Source organism: Cygnus olor, chromosome 13, assembly GCF_009769625.2.
Source record: "Cygnus olor isolate bCygOlo1 chromosome 13, bCygOlo1.pri.v2, whole genome shotgun sequence".
Classification (NCBI taxonomy): Eukaryota; Metazoa; Chordata; class Aves; order Anseriformes; family Anatidae; genus Cygnus; species Cygnus olor.
In genome coordinates, this window is record NC_049181.1 from 18,525,412 (window position 1) to 18,547,378 (window position 21,967).

At 41.1% G+C, this 21,967-nt stretch overlaps 1 protein-coding gene across 11 annotated transcripts in view; it reads left to right on the forward strand.

Annotated features, from left to right (window-relative positions):
• The first annotated feature begins 596 nt into the window (after positions 1-596).
• ACSL4 (acyl-CoA synthetase long chain family member 4) overlaps positions 597-21,967 on the forward strand; it is a 40,716-nt gene continuing 19,345 nt past the window's right edge. For 2 of the 11 annotated variants that reach the window (XM_040572574.1, XM_040572577.1), the window contains exons 1-2: positions 1,071-1,228; positions 13,643-13,702. The gene's annotated coding sequence lies outside the window, so the exon portion shown is untranslated. Of the gene's footprint in view, positions 921-1,068; positions 1,229-12,979; positions 13,049-13,637; positions 13,703-21,967 lie in introns of those variants that run through there. The other 9 variants (XM_040572580.1, XM_040572581.1, XM_040572571.1 and 6 more) reach the window with 8 other exon arrangements.

Genomic DNA, 21,967 nt, shown 5'->3' on the forward strand with positions numbered 1-21,967 from the left:
TACCCACTGGCAGGATACTTCGTCACTAAGCTCTATTAACTTAAAATTTAAGACTACAGGAAGTAAAAAATACTTGGAACAAATTGCAAATATATTCTCTTACCCACTGACCATTTATGAGAAAGATTTGGAAAACAGGCTAATGTGTCTGTGTTTTAGTTGGCAAAAAAAAAAAAAAAAAATCTCTACCAAGTTTGTTTGCCTAACCCTTCCTTAATAGGGAGAGGTTAGATCAAGAAATATCAAGTCTGCATAAAGCAGATGTGCCTTTGGGCATCTTGCACAATCCAGGCTCTTTCATTAGCAATGACCTGACAATAAGGAAAACAGTGAGGTTTGAAACAGATTACAACAAAGTGAGAGCAATAAGGGGCTGCCCTAAAATTCATATGGCCCAAGCAAAGCAAAAACCACACGGTAGTTCTATTCAGCCTCGATGCAAGGAAGTGATGCACTTTGTGCTTTTCTAGGAATTATTACGTGTAACACCCACATTGCATATTCAGCTGTTGCCAGAAGATTTTAGCCTCCTGCAAGGTGCTGTCTTTAATAGGAACAAATTCCTGATACCAAATATAGTTACTGCTTGTTTTTTAGTTTCCCTTTTTTCACATCCTGCCCAGCTCCATATGGGCTGGGGGAGGACTGTGCAGGACATCTGCTCGGGATTGATGGGAGCATGGCGTGTTTTCTCTTCTTTTACATGTTGTTACGATGTGGCTATGCGTCTTCTCGAAAGTTAGTTATTTTGTGCTCGCCCTGCTTGGAAGAAGCCTCAGACTGCAGCCCATGTATAACCATCTGGCCAGCTTTTGCATGAATCACAGGTATATTTGTGGCCTCTGGCTTTGCGAACCGCACTGTGAACAAGCCGAGCTGCTCTCCTCAGCGCTGCAGCTGAAACCCTCTTCTTGCACCGAGTAAGTCCCCGTGGGGTCCCCCAGCTCTGCCCCCCGGCCTCGGGCTGCGGGGGGACACCTCGAGCCTGATGGGGGGGGGACACCTCGAGCCTGATGGGGCCCCGACCCCGCGCCGCCCCTTCCTCGGCGGCGTCGCGTCAGCAGAAGCGGCGGAGCGTTGGCGGCGGAGCGGGGGCTCGCTCCTCCTCCTCCCGCTTCCCCCCCGCCTTCCCTTCCCCTCCATCACCCCCCCCCTCGCCGGCTCTCAGCCATTTTAGCAGCGGCCGAGCCGAGGCGGGCGGCGTGAGGTGAAGGCGAGGCGAGCTGAGGTGAGTGTGCGCGGCGCAACACAACTGCGGCGGCCCCGGGGCCGCTCCTCGCCCCGCGGGGCTGAGGCGAGCAGTGCCGGGGGGCTCCGGGAGCCGGCTCCGGGGCCGGCCCTGCACGACGGGCGTGGGACCGCGGCCCTGGGCGGAGGCAGCCGGGGCTGAGGCTTCTCCCGGAGCCCCCCGGCCGGTGCCGGGCTGGGGACGCGGCCCGCTGCTGGTGTGAGGCGGTGCCTGGCCCTGGCGCGGCCTGGCGGCGCCTGCACGACAGCCGGGTGCCCGGGAGGCGTTGGGTTCGGGTTCTTTTTGTTCGGTCAGGATGCTCAGGAAATGGAGATTGAGGTCACCGAGAAGCGTTTTGTAAATTGTGACTTGTTTCCGTAGAAAGTAAACCGACCGCTCTGCTCCCCCAGAGGCTGTGAAAGGGGGTTGTCAGGTTGAAGGTGGTATCTGTCGTTACTTCGTTATTTTTCTTTTGGACTGTTACAGCTTAAAAATACAGATATGATATGCTTTGCCGTTTAATATTAAAGGTAAATCTGCATGCCTTGCCAATTCTGAGTGCAAAAAGATAGCAAATAAGGCTACAAATAGCAATTAGAAACATACCATCTTTCTATTTTCGAGTTCTACATTTTGAGTCATTAGGATTTGTCATCTCTGAGTAACTGCAGTGATGGGAACTGTGGATGTTTCTTCCTGCCATGTGGAAATCTTAAATTTTAGACAAGCAAATCCCCAAACCAATTTTTTCTCCCAAATAAGAGACATAACTCAGTGTTCCCTAGTTCCAGGAAAAAAAATGTTTTTGTTCTGTTCTTCATGCTTGGATACAAAATTTGCATTTAACACAGTTCCATGGAAATCTTAAATATTTCCATGTAGAAGTTATTTTAGTAAATATTTATGTATTTTTAATTTCCTTCCCACTTCTTTGTATTTGCAAAATCCCCTGCATTGATGTCTTAAACTATACAATTACATAAAACGTAAAACAGGCATGACAAATTTCCTTCCCCTGCACTGCCCAAGAAAAGCCTGTGATAAGGTTTACACGATATGTTAATTACTGAGGGATTTGCATCTCATGCAAACTTTACTTACGCCTTATCTTTAACGCTATCTGTAACATACGCTGTGCTAGCAAGTGGCAGTGTCGCCTGTTGTCTGCTGGCTCAATAATCCAATGTTTATCAGCAGCTATAAATTTTCAGCACAATAAACTACCAGTGTTCTGTGGATGACACCTCCTTCTAACAAGGAGATTATGGTCCAGCCCTTTTATAAAGCTAGGAAGCAACTCTTGAACAAGTCACTAAGGCAAGGCGTTAGATACAGATATATTCCAAGAGATGGCAAGATACCCATCTAGTAAAACAAATGCACCCTATTATGCTGTTTTAAATGAAGTTAATTCCCAAGTGAAATATTTAAATGGTAGTCAGAGCCTGAGCCAAATAAACATGCATAATCTATTAAAGTTAATCATTAATAAAAAGGTAGTTAACGTGACAAGTGATTGAGTGCCTGTTTGTAAGAAAAATCTTTTTCATAAGAAATTTCTTATGCTAAAAAGAATTTGAGTTAATTATTAAGGGAAATCTTCATTGTATAGGCCTGTGGTCACTGTGCTTCAAGACATTTATATTTTCAGGAGAGAGGGAAGCTTCACAGAAGGAAGAAGGCAATTTTCTGAGAAACAAAACTTACAGTTTTGTTCTATTTGTTTGTACGTTGGATTGTTATTTAGCTGGTACAGTCTCTTCCAAAGAACACCTGTTTTGTGGAAGGTACTTCTCAAAAGCTGGCCACACTACCTTAATTTTCCTGTGTTCCACAGCAGCTAGAGAGCGACTACTTTGTGCTTGGCTTTGTTTCAAAGCTGCCGTACCTCCTCGTCCCCCTGTAACTGGGATCGCTCTGATACCTTTCCATCCGGGAGGTGCTCAGGGGAGTAGGCAAGCTGTACAGCAGGTCCAAAGGGGAAATTCAATCATAGAATATCCCGAGTTGGAAGGGACCCATAAGGATCATCAAGTCCAACTCCAGGCACCGCACAGGTCTGCCCAAAAGTTTAGACCATGTGACTAAGCGCACAGTCCAATCGCTTCTTAAATTCAGACAGGCTTGGTGCAGTGACTACTTCACTGGGGAGCCTGTTCCAGTGTGCGACCAGCCTCTTGGTGAAGAACCTCTTCCTGATGTCACTGTTCCCACGGGTCCTGTCACTGGTGATAACAGAGAATAGGTCATCTGCCTCTCCACTCCCTCTCGCGAGGAAGTTGTAGACTGCGATGAGGTCCCCCCTCAGCCTCCTCTTCTCCAGGCTGAACAGGCCCAGTGACCTCAGCCACTCCTCGTATGTCTTCCCCTCTAGGCCCTTCACCATCTTCGTCGCCCTCCTCTGGACACTCTCCAACAGTTCAATGTCCTTTTTGTACTGTGGTGCCCAGAACTGCACACAGTACTCGAGGTGAGGCCGCACCAGCGCAGAGCAGAGCGGGACAATCACTTCCCTTGACCGACTAGCGATGCCGTGCTTGATGCACCCCAGGGTACGCTTGGCCCTCCTGGCTGCCAGGGCACACTGCTGGCTCATATTCAACTTGCTGTCAACCACAACCCCCAGATCCCTCTCTGCGGGGCTGCTCTCCAGCGTCTCATCGCCCAGTCTGTACGTATAGCCAGGGTTGCCCCGTCCCAGGTGCAGGACCTGGCACTTGCTTTTGTTAAACTTCACGTGGTTGGTGATCGCCCAGATCTCTCTGCAAGGCCTTTCCACCCTCGTCTGAGTACGCAACTCCTCCAAGTTTAGTGTCGCCGGCAAATTTGCTCAGAACACCTTCTAGTCCTACATCCAAATCATTTAAAAAAACATTGAAGAGGACTGGCCCTAAAATGGAGCCTTGAGGGACCCCACTAGTGACCATCCGCCAGCCAGATGTGGCCCCATTTACCACGACCCTTGAAATTCAAGAGAGAGTATTTCTCCTTGGTAAGTGGAATAGGTGGCTAGGACTTATTAATAATTTGCTATTGTTTGTCCTTGTTTTTCAGTTGAGGGGGAAAAAGAAATTAGGATTGTCCATAATCCACAGGCACTAATGACTGCATGCTTCCTCAAAATCTTGAACTTTGTAGGCAGGCACATAAAAATGAAAGCTGAACACAACACTAATTACTTCTGTGGCCACACGCTCACGGAGTAGCTTGTGTCATGCTGAAAGTAAAACACACGCTTGAAGTGGTGTGACGGGTTTCTTCCTTCTGCTTCTATAATGATACATGGTTCAGGTGAAGCCTGAAAGTGCCATGGCCCTTCCCCACAGATTGCTGTTTGTGTTCTGAGGGGTTGGCTGGGAGAGTCTTGTCAGAGTCCTGGATCTGCTGGAACTGTGAGAAGCTTTCACAGGTTTTATGTGAACCTGAGCTAAAAGCCCTATACAGAGCAAGGCTCACGTTTGCAAAGAGGAAGACTGACTAGTTGCCAGAACTGCTGGGGAGGTGCGGTTTCAGTTTTCTTCATCACAATAGATACTTTGTGTGATCTGCATCGAGCCACTCAGCCGAGATCTCCAAAAATAATTGGAGAGAACTTAAATAAACTACAGTAGGTTTCCTTTCCCTACCCTGCTGCTCCTTAGAGCTATCAGCTTCTACCTCGTACTTCATATGAAGTATACTTGTAATCGAGATACGGCTTTCATCGTGTGCCAGCAGCACATAACATTATTTACCTGACCAAGTGCATGATCCAGAGGTTAGGAATGAGAGGTGGGGGCGGCAGCTCCCTGCGCTGCTGTTGGCCTAGATAGGAAGCCCTTGGACTCTTCGGGCTACTGGGCCGCTTCTGACAGCGCTGCCGTAGCTCATAGTAGCTTTGGAGCCAAGACTAATCTCTGTGCCGGGTTGAACCTGATCTTCTGCAAAGGTTAGGTTTGATGAGCAGTGTGTGAGGCAGGCGTGTCGGTACAATTTGCCAGGGAGTTACTTTACCTTTTCAGATGACCCTAGTGATGGCAGAAGGCTCAGAAGGCATGTGGAGCCATTTGTCGATATGGAAATAAATTGCACAGGCATTCTTCAGAAATAGAGGAGCAGAAGTAAAGAAAGGTGATGGTGGGTATGGAGTTAAGGGGGGGGATATTTTCTGCTAGCCAACATGTTGCCAGAATGTTGATTTATTTAATGTATTATTTTTCAAGTTTGTGTATGCGAGTTGCTTATTGGAAGTGAGGGTGGAGCTAATCCTATGGCATCAAAAAGTTAGCATGCGTTGTATTAGGTTTGCTCTTAGGTTAATAGCTGTGTAATGTGGACATGGGAAATTGCTTCCCTCTTTGCTCCAGACAGAGCTAAGCCTCAGACCTTCCACTGAAATCAAGAAGTACTTTTCAGCTCAGTAAAGCGTTTTGTAAGGAATCCTAGATATTGATAAAACAATTTAAATTCTGCATGTTTTTGCTTTGTAGTACAGTTGATGTTAGATCATTGGATATTGTGCAGCTGGGAGATCACTAAGCTTCCAGGTGAGATAACTTCCTCTCCAAGGGGGAGATAAAGTGATACACCAATTATCACAGATTTAAAAGTCTCCAAGCTGGATTGTTTAAAATTCAAGGCTCTTAAATCTGTTATACCTGAATACGACAGCTGTTCAGTGTGGAGGAAACCAGTGACCTAGGATTTCCTTTGGTGTATGTTGATGTGATTTTTGATTCCTTTGAGTACATTACTGTTGCATCAGCTGAGCATCTTTTTTTCTAAAAGCATACTTGTAACTTGCCTGTTAGGCAACAGATTTATCTTTCTTTTTTTAATTCTTATTATAAATTCACTGGTCTGTCAGAAACAGCTGTTAAGTGTTAAAAGTCAGAGCACGTACATTTCCTCTACTGTGTGATGATGCCGTACCTTGTCTAATTATTTTTGCTTGTTACTTTTGTTAGTGTGTGGGGAAAATGCTCTTATTTCCATGCACTGATCATCAGGAATGTTAATAGCATAGATGCATTATGGCAGTTAAAATATTAATGTACATACCAATGGAAAAAAAACTAACTTTTCTTGAAAACCTTTGAAATTAGAAACAAGTTGGCATGACAAGGACAAGCTTAAAATAGCACATTACATTCCAACACTTGCACTCTTAAAACTTACTAATTAAAGACTTACATATTATTGTAGTAACTCTGAAGTGGTGTTCTGGTTTAGTACTACTTATTATAGAAAATAAGACTGCAAGTGAATAAGATGCTTCACAGAGATGCTTGTGTTCAGAAGATTTCTATAAAAATGTATGTTTATGATAAATGTACAGTTTATTTTTAAAATAGCTGCTAATGACACATTTAGCGTACCTCATTGTGCTTTGCTTCTAGTATAAGCATGGTCAACATGTTAAAAAATAAAAAATCTTAATGTCCAGCTAACAGTTATGTTTTGCAGAATGACTTGTTAGATCTGTGCAGCAGATCTATTTACTTTTAAAGATATTTTATGATACCATACAACCCATTTTAAGGTGAAAACAGTATTAGTACAGTGCACTCTGTCCTTGTTCTACTTAGCTTGGTGCCTTACCTAACTGTGTAGCATTCTAAATTTAAGTAACACTTCTTAATAAATGTGACTTTCATTGTAGCAGACACACAACAGTAAATTTGTTCTGTAGGAAGTGGTGGTTATGGTTTCTTTTGAACCACTGCTCACAGTGAGCAAGATGTGCATCTGAATTGCATCTAAACTGTGTTACTCCGTGTGTGTAATTATTCAGTTTCAACTGTACTTACTGCAGTTAGATGTCTAGTTTATAGAATTACTTGTTTGTGCATTTGCTGTGCAACTTTAGAGAAGTAATTTGAGTAGCAGCAGTTGTATCTTTAACGAAGGTTCTTACCTGAATGCTGCTCTTCCACAGCAGCCCACAAGCATGCCACGTGTGCAAGGCTCCTCGTGAGCAGCGCTGCCCAGTTGCACCCCAGTGTACAGTGTTGTGTCTCTGGGCTGTGAGCTGGGGTTATTGGGGACTGCACATCTGCAGCTGCCGCCGCCTCCATGAAGCCTGTGGTACAGAATAAAGCTCCATTAGCAGCTGCAGTATACCTTTATGCTTGCTAATAACTAGCACTGTAATTATGATAGACGTTTAACCCTTATGCAGTTCTGCTTTTTAAGAAGAATTGAAGACCTTCCAGTCATCTTTGGAAAACTGGTGGGAAGTTGGCCACTTTACCTAGGTAAGCTGGAGACTCAGCAGTTCTCCAAGGAGACTGTGAAGTTCTTGAATTCATTCTCAGAAGATTGCTCAGAAAATGAGAGTGAGTATTGTTTGGGTGGGCAGCTCCATGAGAACAGATTTTCACCAGTGAAGTTCTCCTCATTTCTGCTAGCTGAGTTAAGCTGTCCATACTGAGCTTGGTGTGCGTGGCAGGTTACACCATTTCCCGTGCTGGCTGCACAGGTCTGTCTGGCATAGCTTTAGGTATATCTCCCTGTTCTTGAGCATCCTAGTGCAGAATGAATGGCGTGCCAGAATCTGAAACAGGCAGTTGAGTTCTTAAAACAACAAGACACTTCAATATAATAAGATTCTTCTGCACTACTTGTAATGCCAGGGATAGATAATCTAGGCATAGCAGCCAGTGTGACAAGGAGCCAGAGAAGCTACAGATCCCTTTAATCACTCCTTTAATACTGTTTTTCTATCAAGCAAATTATTTACTTTTTTAGCAGAAGGAATAGAATGTTCTGGGGAACAAGTGGTCTCTCAGTGATGTCCCCTGTGGCACTTCTTAATTTGCAGGCTTTAATTGGGCTTGTGTTGAGAACACTGCGGACAAGAGCTGACTGAAGAGAGAAACTTGACTTCAGGGTTTCTTGTTGAAGCCTTCCTCCATTAACCTTGAGGCTTTTTAATTTTGAAATGGAAAGCTATTAGTAGAGCAGTGGGGAGTGGAGGAAAGGTGTATTATTGGATGCGCTCTCAAAGAGATGGCCCAAGGTATGGCTTTTTCCTCTCACATTGATGCTAACAATCAACTTCTGAGGGAGCCTGGACGTCTTCCAGATTCTTGCAAGCTGTTTCTTGATCGCCTTTCCTTATGAACCTTATTAACACCCTGAGAAAATTGCTTAACTTTCTGTTGGCACTCAGGGAGACTTCCTTACCAAACGTTTGGGGTGGTCAGAGGGGTGTCTATGTGAGCCCATGGTGACATGTGTGCACTGCCACTGATAGCTTAAGCTCTTCTGCATTCCTAGGAGAGTCAGCAAGCTGCAGGCAAACAGCTGTCTGGGGAGCTGGGTTAGGGTCTCCTGTTTGATTCTTGCAGGAGAAACTGACAGAGTCACCTTGATGCAGAAGTTGCCTAGTCGCAGACTGGACTAAAACTCCACGATGTAGCAAGGGCAGTTTCCAGCTGGGCCAAAAAGCATTCAGGCTGATAAAATGTTTGAACCTGATTTGTGAGATTGTTTCTGGGAGCTCTGCTGCAGTCTGCCAGGTCAGATGTCAGTTGTCTGCGGGAGCTCTTCAAGTAAGACACTTGGTGATGCTGAGCACTCCAAAAACCCTCATTTCCATATGGAAATTTTTCAAAGCTTAAACAATGCAACTCAAAACAAATGCCAAGCATGCATGAGCTGCTGCTTAGCTCTTAATATACTTTCCCTTGTTCCCAAATAGTTGCATGCATAGCCATATCTCTGCCCATCAAACCCTTTGCAGCGGGGTGGTATCCCCTGTATACCTTCTACATTGTCAGAGTCACCCATAAAATAATTGAGTAACTGTCCTGCTTGGTAACTGACCCTTGAGCCTTCCTAAGAGCATTGTTTGCACAGATTCAGCTCATGAAAGTAGACAAATATTAGCACAAAGATCTGAATAAATAATAATATTAAGTATGTAATATTGCAAAGAGAAATTTTTGTTCAGTGTTGGTAGTTGTTAGAAGCATTTTTTTTTCTATTCCCCAGTTCAGTCTCTTGGAAAAGAATGTAGGAGGCACTGCAGAAAACAAACAAATGGTTTCTGCAGAGCACGTGTGCCCCAAGGCACTTCTGTGGCAGTCAGAAAATCGTTATGCGTCACATAAGAACAGCACTAACACCTATGTTTGGCTTTCTTTAAGAGTCTGCTAGTGCAAGCAAGTTTTTCTTACCATCCCACATTAGCAGAAACGTTTTTACAGATAGAAACAGTGGCACATTGATACGTCCAACAGCTTCTCCAGCTTCTTGCTGTGGAGCCCAGAGGCCTCCTGGCTGTGGATGGCCGCATGGCTGGGCTCTGGTGCTGAGCCTGCAGGAGGGAGCCCTTCATCCGGTCGTGTGCCTGCTGTCAGAGCGCTATCAGGCCACAGCATCAAGGGGACACGCCTGTTGATTCCTGCCCCCAATTTTTTTCTATTAGCTACTCTGCTGGAGCAAACGAACTGTGCTTGGTTCAGCATAATGTGTACTGATGAGCTTGAAACTAAAACCAATGTCTCACTGGTCTTCTGAAGTGAAAGCTAAAGGTGTGCAAGTTTCTGACAACTGAGCAACTTGTTGCTCGTTTTACATCCAGCTTACCTGGGTCAATAGCAAGCCTCCTGTAAGGCAGTATTTGCTAAAATACGGAATCTCCCAAAATAAAAGATCATTTGTTTCTGTAATGATTGCTTATCTGGCCACAAGTCTGATTCGATGTTTTAAGTAGGTTACTATTCTATAAATCACATTATGTGCATTTCTGTACACTAGGAGCCACCCGTACTAATTGAATCAGGAAATCTACTGAGAAAAGAGTACAGAGACGCACTGGATTGCAGATAAGGAGCATTCATCTGCTAAGGCCCTGCACTGACAGTTTCTCGTGCTCAGTGAACACACAGAGGCTTCACTGTCTGGTTAGGCCACAGAAGCACTAAAGCAGATACTACAAAACACTGTCTAACTTTGCACAAGGTTGCAGTTAACAGTTCTGTACCTGTGTATGGCAGGTGGTACAGAAATCTGCAGGGGTCTTTCCAAGCGTAACTAAGTGCATGCACTTGATGCAGTCCATCAGCATGCTGTTGAGCTTGTAGGGCTGAGCGAAGCCAGAGGTAAGGGTACAAGGAGGCAGTGCTGTGATAATTGCTGGTAGGAGGATGCAAGTGTCTTGCTGCAAAAACCAGTGAATTGATGTGGGCGCTCGCATTTACTGAAACGTTTCACATTGCCCAAGCAATGTCGGGCACTTTGTTGTCTCCTCTCCAGTAGTTACACGTGCAATATTTTGTTGAAAAGATCATGCTCACATGAAGTACATGGCAGATAGAACACACAGTGAGTCATTTTCAACGTGTTTCCTCTTGGAAGCGAGAGGAGCTGAGCAGCCCATGAAATGTCACTACTTTCAAATATGCTAGGTAGGTTTGAGGAGCTGGAAACTGTTCGTATCAGTGCACACTGAAAGTTGGTTCAAGTGTTGGTTAACAGCAAATCCCCCAAAATTTATGAATGAGGGCATTCTTTTCATAGCTTAAGCTCTCAACTCAGTAGTCACCTGCTCTCTGTTTCCTGCACCATATGACCGCTTTGGATTAGGAAAATTACTAACTTCTGACCTTCAATAAATAACAAATTATGCATATTTGGGAGTATACAAAATTAGTTTGGAAATGTCTTACTAGAAATTAATTACATACTTGCAAGTGGTTGTTGGTGGTTTTGTTTTGTTCTCTATTTTTTTTTGGGGGGGGGTATGTTTTTTTGGGGGGAGGGTGAGGGTTGCTTTTAATATAAATTAAAGTAGGTTAGTTATCACCCTACAGCATCTGGTTGTTTTTTTCTAACACTGTACTACCATGAGCATGGTAAGCTTGCAAGAGCTGCAGCCAGCACTCCCTCTGGATCCTGGTGCAAGGTGATGGAACAGAATGGGACAGCAAAAAGTGGGTAGAGACTGCTTTAGCTCCATTTTATGCTTGTTTAAGGTGCTTACAAAGCTATGGTGTAAAGGTGCAAGTAATCCTGTGTCAGCTGAGTTAAACTGACGTTTCCACTTCCTCCCTTGCGCTCACGCTTGTCTGACTGGATAGGGAGCTGCTTCGGGTACCTGGCTTGACTTGAAAGCTTCATGTAAATGCCTTGCTGCAGAATGTGCAGCCCAAGGGAACAGTCTGTGTGATCACAGCAGTCCAGAGTTGGACTGAGTTGGCTGCCATGAACACAAACCTAAAGACTCTGATAGGGAACCAGCAGGATTTTTGCACTGTTGTCACTTCTCCGTTTGAGTTTCCATTATGCTGAGGTCATGTTCTTGTGAATCCAAGAAAATAATTTGCCCTAGTTGCATATAACTCAAAATGTTTTGTTTTAAGTACTATTTATGGCATTAAAATCTTCAATCCCCTTTATATTCTTAATGTGACAGTTTTTTCACAGTAAAAACATACATCTTCAAAGAAGAAGAATCACAATACTATATAGGTTAAGTGTAGTTTTACAACATTAGTTTCCATAGCTTTCAATGTTACGTTAAGAAGAGTTGAGACAAAAATCTGCTGCTACTGGTAATGTCAAATAACAGCAAAGCAATGTAATGGGGGGGCTGGGGGGAAGGGGGGAAGCAAGAGATCCTGGTTTGCGGTGCCTGTGGTCCTCTGCACCAGATGCAGAAGTAGGAAGTGAGGATGGAGTAGTTTGTCTGGCCCAGTAGCCCATTAATTTCTCATTTTGCACGTTACTTTACATGACGGCAGCTGCATGCACAACTGATTCATACTGTATATTTACACAGTATAGTTTAATACTGAATTTAAGATGCTTGTTTTTGTGCTGTTGTTAGCTTGATATGTGTTTAATTTTCATTATGAAAATAGATTCTCCCTTTATTTCGTAAGCATGCAAATGGTTTTGCATTTTTACAAGCTCTACCATGTTTAAATAATGTGGTCAAAACTACTTTCATTATGAAGGGTATCTCTATGGGGAAGAGAGGAAGGAAGAAGGGGAAACTAAGCTTGCTATTCATAATAAAACTCAGGGTCAAACTGGTGAAACTGGGATAGGAGCAAGGTTATGCCTTAGAAAACCATGAAGAGCATCCTGCTTGGATGATTATACTACTTCTGGACGTTGTGGGATTGTCAGTACTCAGTCTGTTTGTGGTTATACATTCCCCTTGCTGTTCTGGTTCATGTAAGAGAAGCTGCATAGGCATTTCAGTATTTCACTGAAGCTTGGTCTTTTGAGTATGTTTTTCTTACAAGCCTTTAAAGAACAATACCTTACAGTCATGTAAAACTGGACTGAAAAAGAGAGCACGCTAGACAGTCTGGGAATTTTAGTCTAATGTAAATTAAGATAAAAACTTGTTCTAGCAGTGGGCTGGTCATGTTGTTTGATTGCTCATAGATGGTTTGATGAACGATAGTCACATACGCAGAAGGGTAAGTGATGCATGGAAACAAGTGTAAGGTTCCTTTCAGGTCACACCACCCAATAAAAAACGATCAGGTGGTGAGCAGTCTCACCATCTCTCCCCCCATCTGTCACTGTAAAAATGTAGCAGTTATTCAGGTATAACCTACATCCACTTAAACTACTGTTGTGTGGAGATTAATCCTCATTTAACATGGATCATAATTTCTGGAATATATGCATGATAATAAGATACTGATATAGCTTGTGTCTATTCTAACACTACTCTATACCCAAAGCGTGAGATTTTAGGACCACCCCAACGGTTTTAACGCTTGCTTTCCTACCTCTCTGAATTAGGGTCTCTGTGCAGACATTGGATGCAGATGTAAAGGGGGGGGGAGTGTTTCTGGTGGCTCTTTCTCTAAGGTAATTCTTCAGTGGGACTGTTCCTCAGACAGATAAAACAGTTTAATACTTTCATTACACATTATCTATTAGTTTATAAGTTTACCTTCCAGCTAAAAAGCTGAACATGAAAAATATTTCTGTAACTTGGATAGCATTCTGTAGATTTAACTTTAATAAGTTCATGAAAAGTAAACTTTGAATACCAGGCTACCAAAGCTTTAAAGTTGATGCTATTAAAAGCAGTGCAACATCATAATGCTGGTTTCAACAAAGAGTAAATTTTGGAAACTTCTTGTCAGGAAGAGTGTTTGGCAGCATGTTACATGTTTGAAATATCTGAAGGCACTCGGAATTTAGGTGAAAATACAGCACTCCAGACTGTTAACGTAAGGAGTTTCTAGTGGTATCCCCTGATTTAACATGCAGGATCAGTCTGTTCATGTTTTTAACAGCAAGTAGTATTTTGCAATTGTGTAAATGATAGCGCCAACAACAGCTGACAAAGTTTGCATCACCAATCCAGAAAAATGTTGGATCAAATGATCTGTTTAGATATGTTTATAACCTAAGAGATGCCTAGAATTTTCACTATTTACTATTTTTCTTTTTTAGATTTTTGTGAATTTATCGGCCTTCTCACCTAGAAACATTTGAATTGCAGTTGCAATAAAGGTAAAGACTGACTTGTATTTTGGGTACTAGTGAGCAATCAGATTGATGGGAACTGGGGAATGGGCACTTAAATAATCCTTACCAAAATCCTGCGACAGTGAACTTTGTCCTAGCATCACTACTATGATCAGTCCAAGTAGTGATAGACTTGGAGTGAGGCCTCTGTTTCTAAGTTGATGGAAAGATTTTCTAACAAAATGAGCTTTTTGAGTATCACTGCATTTGTTAACAAATAAAATTCTGTTTTTTGTTGCTAACCATAATTTGCTATTGTGATTATTCTGTCCCTTTTTCAGAGCAAAAACATTCCTAAAAGTAAGCTGAAGAAATGGTCAACAATGTCAGTTTATTCCTCTCCCTTCCTTCAAAAATCAAGTCTAAGACTGGTTTACTGTCTGATTGATTTAGTGCTGTACAAATAGTTCATTGCTTTTGCAATTGCTACTGTGACTCGTGCTTTATTCTTATTAAAATGATCCAGTTCCCTAAATGTCAAGACATGCCATCAAGTTTAGAGATTCAGCTGTGTGGTCTATGCAAGCAGTCACTCAGATTTTTGTTGTCTGAGCTAGCAGGGTTTGAACAAGCCCTTTCAGGAAGTTCTGCAGATGCCTCGTGCTCCCAGGTGGTGCCGCAAGGTAGGACCTGTCAGCGGAGGCAGAACCAGGTGGTAACAGGGCTACACGCCGTGCTGGCAGAGCTGCCTTGCTCTGCTGTCTCTACTTTGAGCTCTTGCTTTGAGCACATGAGAATGACCCAATCCTGTAAACACATCCTCTGCTGTTTTGCAGAAGTTCCTTGAATATTTTGGACTAAGAATATCAAAAGCTGCCTGCCTCTGAAATTGTACATGTTACACAAGCATGTTGGTGTCTGTGAATAAAAAGTGCCAACACACTTTTATAAATGTGACCGGTATTTGTGTGGCACAGTTTGTTTGTTTTTTTTAACCAAAAAACAAAACAAAAAAAACACATTGTTTCAGAGCTCTTTTTTTCCTCTTTTTCCTTCTTTTTTTAACCTTTCTTTCTCTAAGAATTGTGCTAGTCTCTGTATTAATCTCCTGTCTTGGTGTGAACAGTTGTTTGGAGTCCTGCATTTTTTTCGCCATGATGGTGGCATTACAGTGCTCAGACGATTGAGCAAAATAATACTCAAAGCTGTTAAATCTAAAAACTTTAACCTCCGCATTACTGTGTAAGAGAAAATGTCCTGAAATGTATTTGTTCATCTTTCTTCCTCTTTGAAGTGTAGCTAAACTCAAAGAACTGTTACAATACAGTAAGTCAGTAAGACTGTCTTCTCTGGTAGAAAATGCCATGACCAGTGTTATTTTCCTTGCTGCTGGGTAAAACCCCAACTTCCCTGACTAAATTGGTACACACTGCATGAATTAATACGCTGCGTTTATTATCTGTGTACAGCTCATCTTTGGAGTATACCCCCAGATCGTCCGAATAAAAATTAATGCCTGAATTGCCAAATAATGTTATTAAAATAGCTGTACCCTAAAGATCTCCATGTATCACTAAGCACAACATGAAAGTAGCAAAAAGCAAGTTCACTAACAAAACATTTAGAGTAAAGTGAGTAAAAAGTTGCAGTTTAAAGCCCTGCCTTAGGTGAACCTTTACCTGTGAATTCCAGCTGTGTACCCAGAGATGATAGATATCTAGATAAGGATCTAGGTATGTTTGACTGGAAGGTGATAGGACAGGTTCACTGTGTACCAAGCAATGGATTATGCTCCAACTTAGCTAAAATTAAGACCAGAGGGAAATTCACTTCCTTAAACAGACAAAACACATCATCGCTGTTTCCCTGGAAATTACTGTGATTATGCAGAAGATTAAAATATGCTTGCTTCCAATGCTCTTAACTTTCATTGACTCTCAAACCACTTTCCTCCGCAGCTTAACTAGTTACACGGTGAAAATAAAAAAGCGGAGATGGCTCATGCTTGAAATCTCGGGGGCATCCGTTTCAAATGTCCATGGGTGGGGACTCTTTTCTTAAACTTGTGTTTTTAAGTGCACACTCAGGCATCTGTATATCAGAAAATCTGCGTGGAGAACATTTCTCAAAATTGCAAATTAAAAAAAGCCTCATTCTTTTTGTTCAGTCACAGCAAAGGGAGGAATTTGCGTTAGGATTGTGAACTCCAAAGAGAAAAGTGAAAGTGTATTGCCTAACCCTGGTGCTCCTCTTGTTGACAGTCCCCACAGAATTTTCAAAACCCCATACGGACTTCAGAAAATTCCCTCCCCAACCTGCAGCACACCTTTTTGTAGGCAGAAGCCTGCTAATGTAGTATATGAGCAGGAACACTTCCCTTTTTTTCATCCCCCCTTTTTTCTTTCTTTTTTTTTGTTACGTATGTAATTCATTTTACTACCTAAATTATGACCCATGTCAGGGAAGAAAGCAAACTAATGCCACAGATAAAAGACAATGCAGTCTTTGATAAGAAGGTTAAATATAAAGTTGGTGGCAGTATTTTTTGTTGAAATGAAAACTGAAGAGACCCTCTGTTTTTCTGAACTAATACAAAATAGTATGTGGAACTTCAGTCTGGCTCAACTTGCCCAACAGTCACTCCTGGTAAGATATTTAAGAAGAATATAATCTGTCAGGGTAACTACAGTAAAAGGGAGAAGCTGTTGGAGCACATTACTGTGTCCAGATGTCAGAGGAGTGCAGGAAGTTAATTTCACTGGAATCCTTCAATGGAGCATTAAGATGGGATTATGATGGTATCTGCCATTACGCTGCATGCTTGGCTGGCAGACTGGGCTTCTGTTCATGCACTTCAGCATTTTAATGTTTGAGTTGCTCCATTCACAAAAAAGGTTATTACAGAGCAATGCTGATACATTTCAGGAAATTTATTAATATAGGAAGTAGTTTTTAACATCCGGCTCTCCTCTGTTCATGTTACTAAGCTTTGGTCAAACAGATGTATCAGCTGAATCCTATTTTAAAAAGAATGATTCTGTGTTTGCTGTCTCTTAATTTTTGTTCTTACATAGTAATGGAGTCATGCTACTACTCTATTTTGTGTTGGTAAATGCTATTTTACTTTTTAAGTATTTCTAATGCATCATCACAAAAGTATGTACAGTTTCTTCTAGGTCATGCTGTACAGATGTTTGGTAAGATACCAAACATGAGGTCAGCAAGTAAGTGTTTGTATTTAACCTGTGTAGCTATGACAGTATCAATGATTATTTTTTTTGGCATGTTGAGTAAAATGTCATTAACATTTGTTGTCCAAGCCTAATACCATGACTTGGTCGGTCTTAACTTGAATGCAAACACTTCTGCATTCAGTGAAACAGTTGTACCCAACAAGGATAAACATAAATGCATCGTCTCTGGATAAATATTAAAACATTTTTTATCCAGGAAGATTATTTGCTGTATTCCTTCATTTTTACTTGCAAAACACAAAGCACCTGTTGTCCTAATTGCCTTATGTTGTGGAAGGATGTTGTTGAAATAATTACTATAAGCACAGGATAATGTCTTGAGGGGACATGAGCACCCTGTGTCCATGGATATCTTCCTAATACTGATGATAAATCAAAAATGGATAAAAATGAATGTTTAATAGACCCAGGAAAGCAGCTGGCAACTAGAAGCAAAATAGTAGTTAGAAATTACAAATGTAACTTATGTATCTGCAGCAACCCCCCCCAACACATTCATTCCATCTGACTTTGAAGATTGTAAAGCACCATACGTTACTTATTTACTTCTAATGTTTCCTGAAAATGCAGGGAAAACTGAGTTCTTAACTTTTCCATATTAAAAAAAAATGGCTTTGATTAAACTCTCACTTTGTTGGGAGTGTTCTGATTAGGAAAGCAAAGCAAAAACTATTCATTGACTGCTGAGTGAGGTGAACTCACGGCAGAGTTTAAGAAGTTACCAGGAAGAAGTAAGTCGTGTGAGTGTTGCTAGTCCCTTCCAATGCAAAGTAAACCAGCTTGACGTGAAATAGCACAGAACATCATGCCAGTATTTAGATGCCCGTGTTCCATACAGGAAAAAAAACAGTGGGAATGTCATCAAGTTCAGTGTGGAGTCTCACCTGTGCTTTTGTATTGTGTTACTTCTCCCTTTTCTAGCTGAAGTGTCTCTCTTTGGCCTGCAGCCAGTATCTTCAATCACATTTTCAAGTCAGAATCACCCTTAAAAAGGTTCTAAACATACACTGGTTATAAAAATTAGGTTTAACTGCTTCCTTGGAGTTACATATTCTGCTAGAGACTGCACAAACAGCCCGTGATATGGACCCATTTTTTTGTAATGCATAACTCCAGTTTGAATATAAATTGTTTTAGGAGATTCTTGGAGACCTGGGGTATAGAATTTCTCAAGGACGGTGCATTTTTTGCCTTAAGACTCAGGCAAGAAAACTTATGGAAGATGCAGAAAATAGGGCTTCTGTATTTGTAGGTCTCAAACTTAGTTGATCTTCTAGACCACATAATTCAACAATTTTAGGAGTCCTTTACTTCTGTATTTTTGCAAAGCAGCTTGCTATTGAGACAGAAGCAGAAAATGAAAAGATGATGATAACTTAAATCTCACTAGCTGGATCATCAGAGCCATTGAAGTCGCAAGTTCTCCATTGCAAAATGTTTTTTTAAACACAGACTCGTAACTAGGCAGTCTATACGTTAATAATCTTCTTCCCTGGTGTAATAACAATTCTTAATCAACTGTTTAGGTAGTTTTTGGTGAACTTGCATGGCCACAGTCCTCTGAAATTTGTCCTTGGTCATACTGCTTGCCTTTTCATGTGCTTATTATTAAAAGTTGGGTGAAACACTACAAACCCCTAGCTTTGCTGCTGAACCACAGAAGAGTAACACTTGCCATAATGCCTGATGAGTCTGGGTTGTATGTTGAGATGTTTAAATCAGGCTGAAATATGTCTTTATTTCTGTATGTTTTCCTTCTTAATTTTTGTACCCTGTAGACAGTGTATTTTGTAGCTGTTGGAGGAGTCTTGAGGCAAAATCAGTATTTTTCAGTTGAGTGTTTTCTGGTTTTCCATCCTCTTCTGAAATACTGTGTATTCAAGCCAGCAAAAATGACTGTGTTCATTTCCTTTAACAAAAATGCCAGTGAGACAAAAGGTTCACTTCCTTTACCACAAAACCAGCGTTTTAACAGCTGAGCTTGCTGTTAGTTAAATTGAGTGCTAGCATACACAGACTGTAGTATAAATTGGATTGGCTTGTGACCTTGTCCGCCCAAGGTTTGTGATCAGGTTACAGCACAACCAGCACAGGCTGAGCGCAGGCTGGTAAGGGAGGAAGTGTTGGAGTGAATGAGCTGAAGGTAGTCACCGTGTGTGTTCTGCACAGAGTTTAATGAGGAAAAGTAACAAGAGGTGGGCCTGGAGGAAATACTTTCCTGGGTCAGTGGGTTCTCAGAGGACAGTTCTCACCTGTGGATTCTTGCCTTGGCCTTCTATGCTTTTTGCCTTTGGGGCACACAAACAGGCCTTATCTTTTCCCTAAATATTTGCTTGCCCTTATGCTACCATTAGAAGAGACAGTTTCACACCAGCCTGCTAGATAATTAGGAAATACAGGGTAAGAATGGCTGGTCTGCTTTCTGTTACAGTTGTGCTGGAAGTTGCAGCAACAGATTTATGACATTTGACACTTACAAACTGATTTATTTTCATTTTTCTAATTGACATTAACTGCATATATGTTCTGAGGCAGTAAAACAGCAATGATTAATTTTTTTCTTGAAAATAAAAATGTGATTTTCATTTAGCAGCTAAGTAAAATCATTGCATTAACATTTTATCACTCAGCAGTAAGAGAAGCAAGACTTCCTAATACTACTTGTGGTTTAGCTATTTCATATAGAATCTATATTTAAGAAGGTTCTCCAGATTTCTGTCAGATCTGCTATATCTGACTTCCCCCTCTCCCTCTTTGTTCAGACATACGTACTACTATTTACACTATAGACACAACAAGAGCTCTTGAAAACTCTTAAGATTTGGAGCCACTACTGCATTTACAGAGCACAGAAGTATTTCTGAAACTTGCAGGCATTACTGTGAAGCTTTTCATTGCCCCTTGACGTACAAAATTGTGTAAGAGGAAGATGTTTAGAAATCTGCCTGTGAGAAAGGAACAAAAATTGAACCTTGTGTACTTTTTTTTCTACCATGAGTAACTTGCATTGATATTGGCAGAGTTTGTTTTTATAAAAAAAAATGATATGATCTAAACACTCAATCATCTCCCTTAGTTTTTATTCTTTCTGTCTTTCTAACCCCAAAAGAGTTGTAATTAGTCACAACATTCTTCTAACTCTTATGTAGAAATATTCTTTTATTCTTCTGTGTGACAGGTATAAACTTGGAAAATCAAAATTTGTAAAGAGCCTGGTAGTATGCGCTTTTTTGTTTATCGTGTTTAAGCTTGCTGCTTCTTTTTGACAACATAGTATTTCTCAGGCTTTCTGTACTTTCCTTTTTAAATACTAAGCTCTGAGTTCCAGTACAGGAACAAATTCAAGACTAGTAGATATTGATTAAATTCCCTTCCAAAACCAGACTTTAATTAATACCCAATGTATTTGTTTTTCCACTTATAAATTATGAATGTGTATTGTGCTTTCCAAAACGTTTCAATCTGCCTAAATGCTGGAGAAATGTGAGCAGTTGTTACTTATTCATACTGGATTGTTTTGGAAGATTTCAGTACTTCCTGAAAGGAGTCAACCTTAAATAATTATGTTAAAGCCAGAATTGTGTCTCCATTTGAAGTTGCAAAGAGCTCAGTCATAGGAGAACCAGGATTTCCTGCAGTGTTGCTTTTAAATTAAACAAGCTTCTTACGTTGCAGATTTCTTTTTTTTTTTTAATCTAAAATACTCTCCTTTTCCTGTCTAATGTTATCACTCTTACTAGAAGACTTTTTCTTAACATAATGAAAATACATTTAAGACGTTGCAATGAACGTTTCAAATGGATCAGAAGTTTGTTTTCATCTAATGATGAGATGATATAGTAATCTGGATCCCTGTCAAGCTTCTTAATGCGAGAGGAAGAACAGTAAACACTGTCATTCATATACTTTCAGTACTAAGCCTTTACAGCGTTTCAGGTTTGGCTAATTAAAGCTTTTCCTAATGAAGATAATAATTGCTGCCTTATTAAAATTAAACTGCATAGGATAAGATTTCTAGCCACAGACACTAGGTTTTGAGTTACACTTAGAAATGGTAGTTGTATGTGCAAAAGCTGGATATGTTGTTTCTGTGCTGTTTGAATACTTGAATGGAGAGAAGACAAAGGCATTTCCTCTATGAATAGTCACCTCCAGGGTTATAAACCCCTCTCCTTGTTCCCTACACACACTTGTGCTCTTACTTAGTCCTATAAGCTCGTATGACTACTTAAAAGCTATTTTTGGTTTATATGTGTGTATATATATAAATAGCATAGTTGTTACTTGTTCCTTTTATTTTCAGTTAAATTAATGAAAAGTTATGAAAAGAACCTGTCCTCTGATTACAAACTTTGTTCCACGGCCCTGACTCCCAGACAAGAGTAAAGGGTTGCATATTATCTGTCAGAAGCCTTTAATTGAAAATATCGAAGTCACATTACACCCAAAGAACATCTCTTCCATCTGTGGCATAAAATACAGTACTGGTGCTTGTATGAGCATTCACATCGGTTACTTGTTCTCTGTAGCAAACGTGAACTATAGAATTTTTGTAACCCCCCAGCATGTACTACTACGAAGGGAAAGATTACCTCATGAATGAGGTTGCTGAAATGTACGCTGTAACATACCACTGCAAATGACAAATGAACTTCAGTCTGCAGAATTGTCATTTCAAAATTGATAGAAGAAGCCTACTCACTTGAGGAAAATGTTTTGGAAATGCTGAAAACACAGCTATCTAGAAGAGAAACTACATCTGGTTTTGATTTGTTTTGTTATCTTAGGCTTTCTTAGTCATGCCTGACGCACACTTATTGCTGGGAACATGCGTCTCCTACATCAGGAACTGGAAGCTCTGATGTTTCCAAAATAGATAGATAAGCTTCCAAATATTCTACTTAAATTGCACAATTAAAGGAAATAATAAATTTTGTAAGTCAGTATAGAATATTACATATTCTAAATATTCTCATATTACATAATAGCTGCGTATGGGTACAGTGACATTTTTTAATATGACTACACTTTCATTTGGGAGCAAAGTTTACTGAGA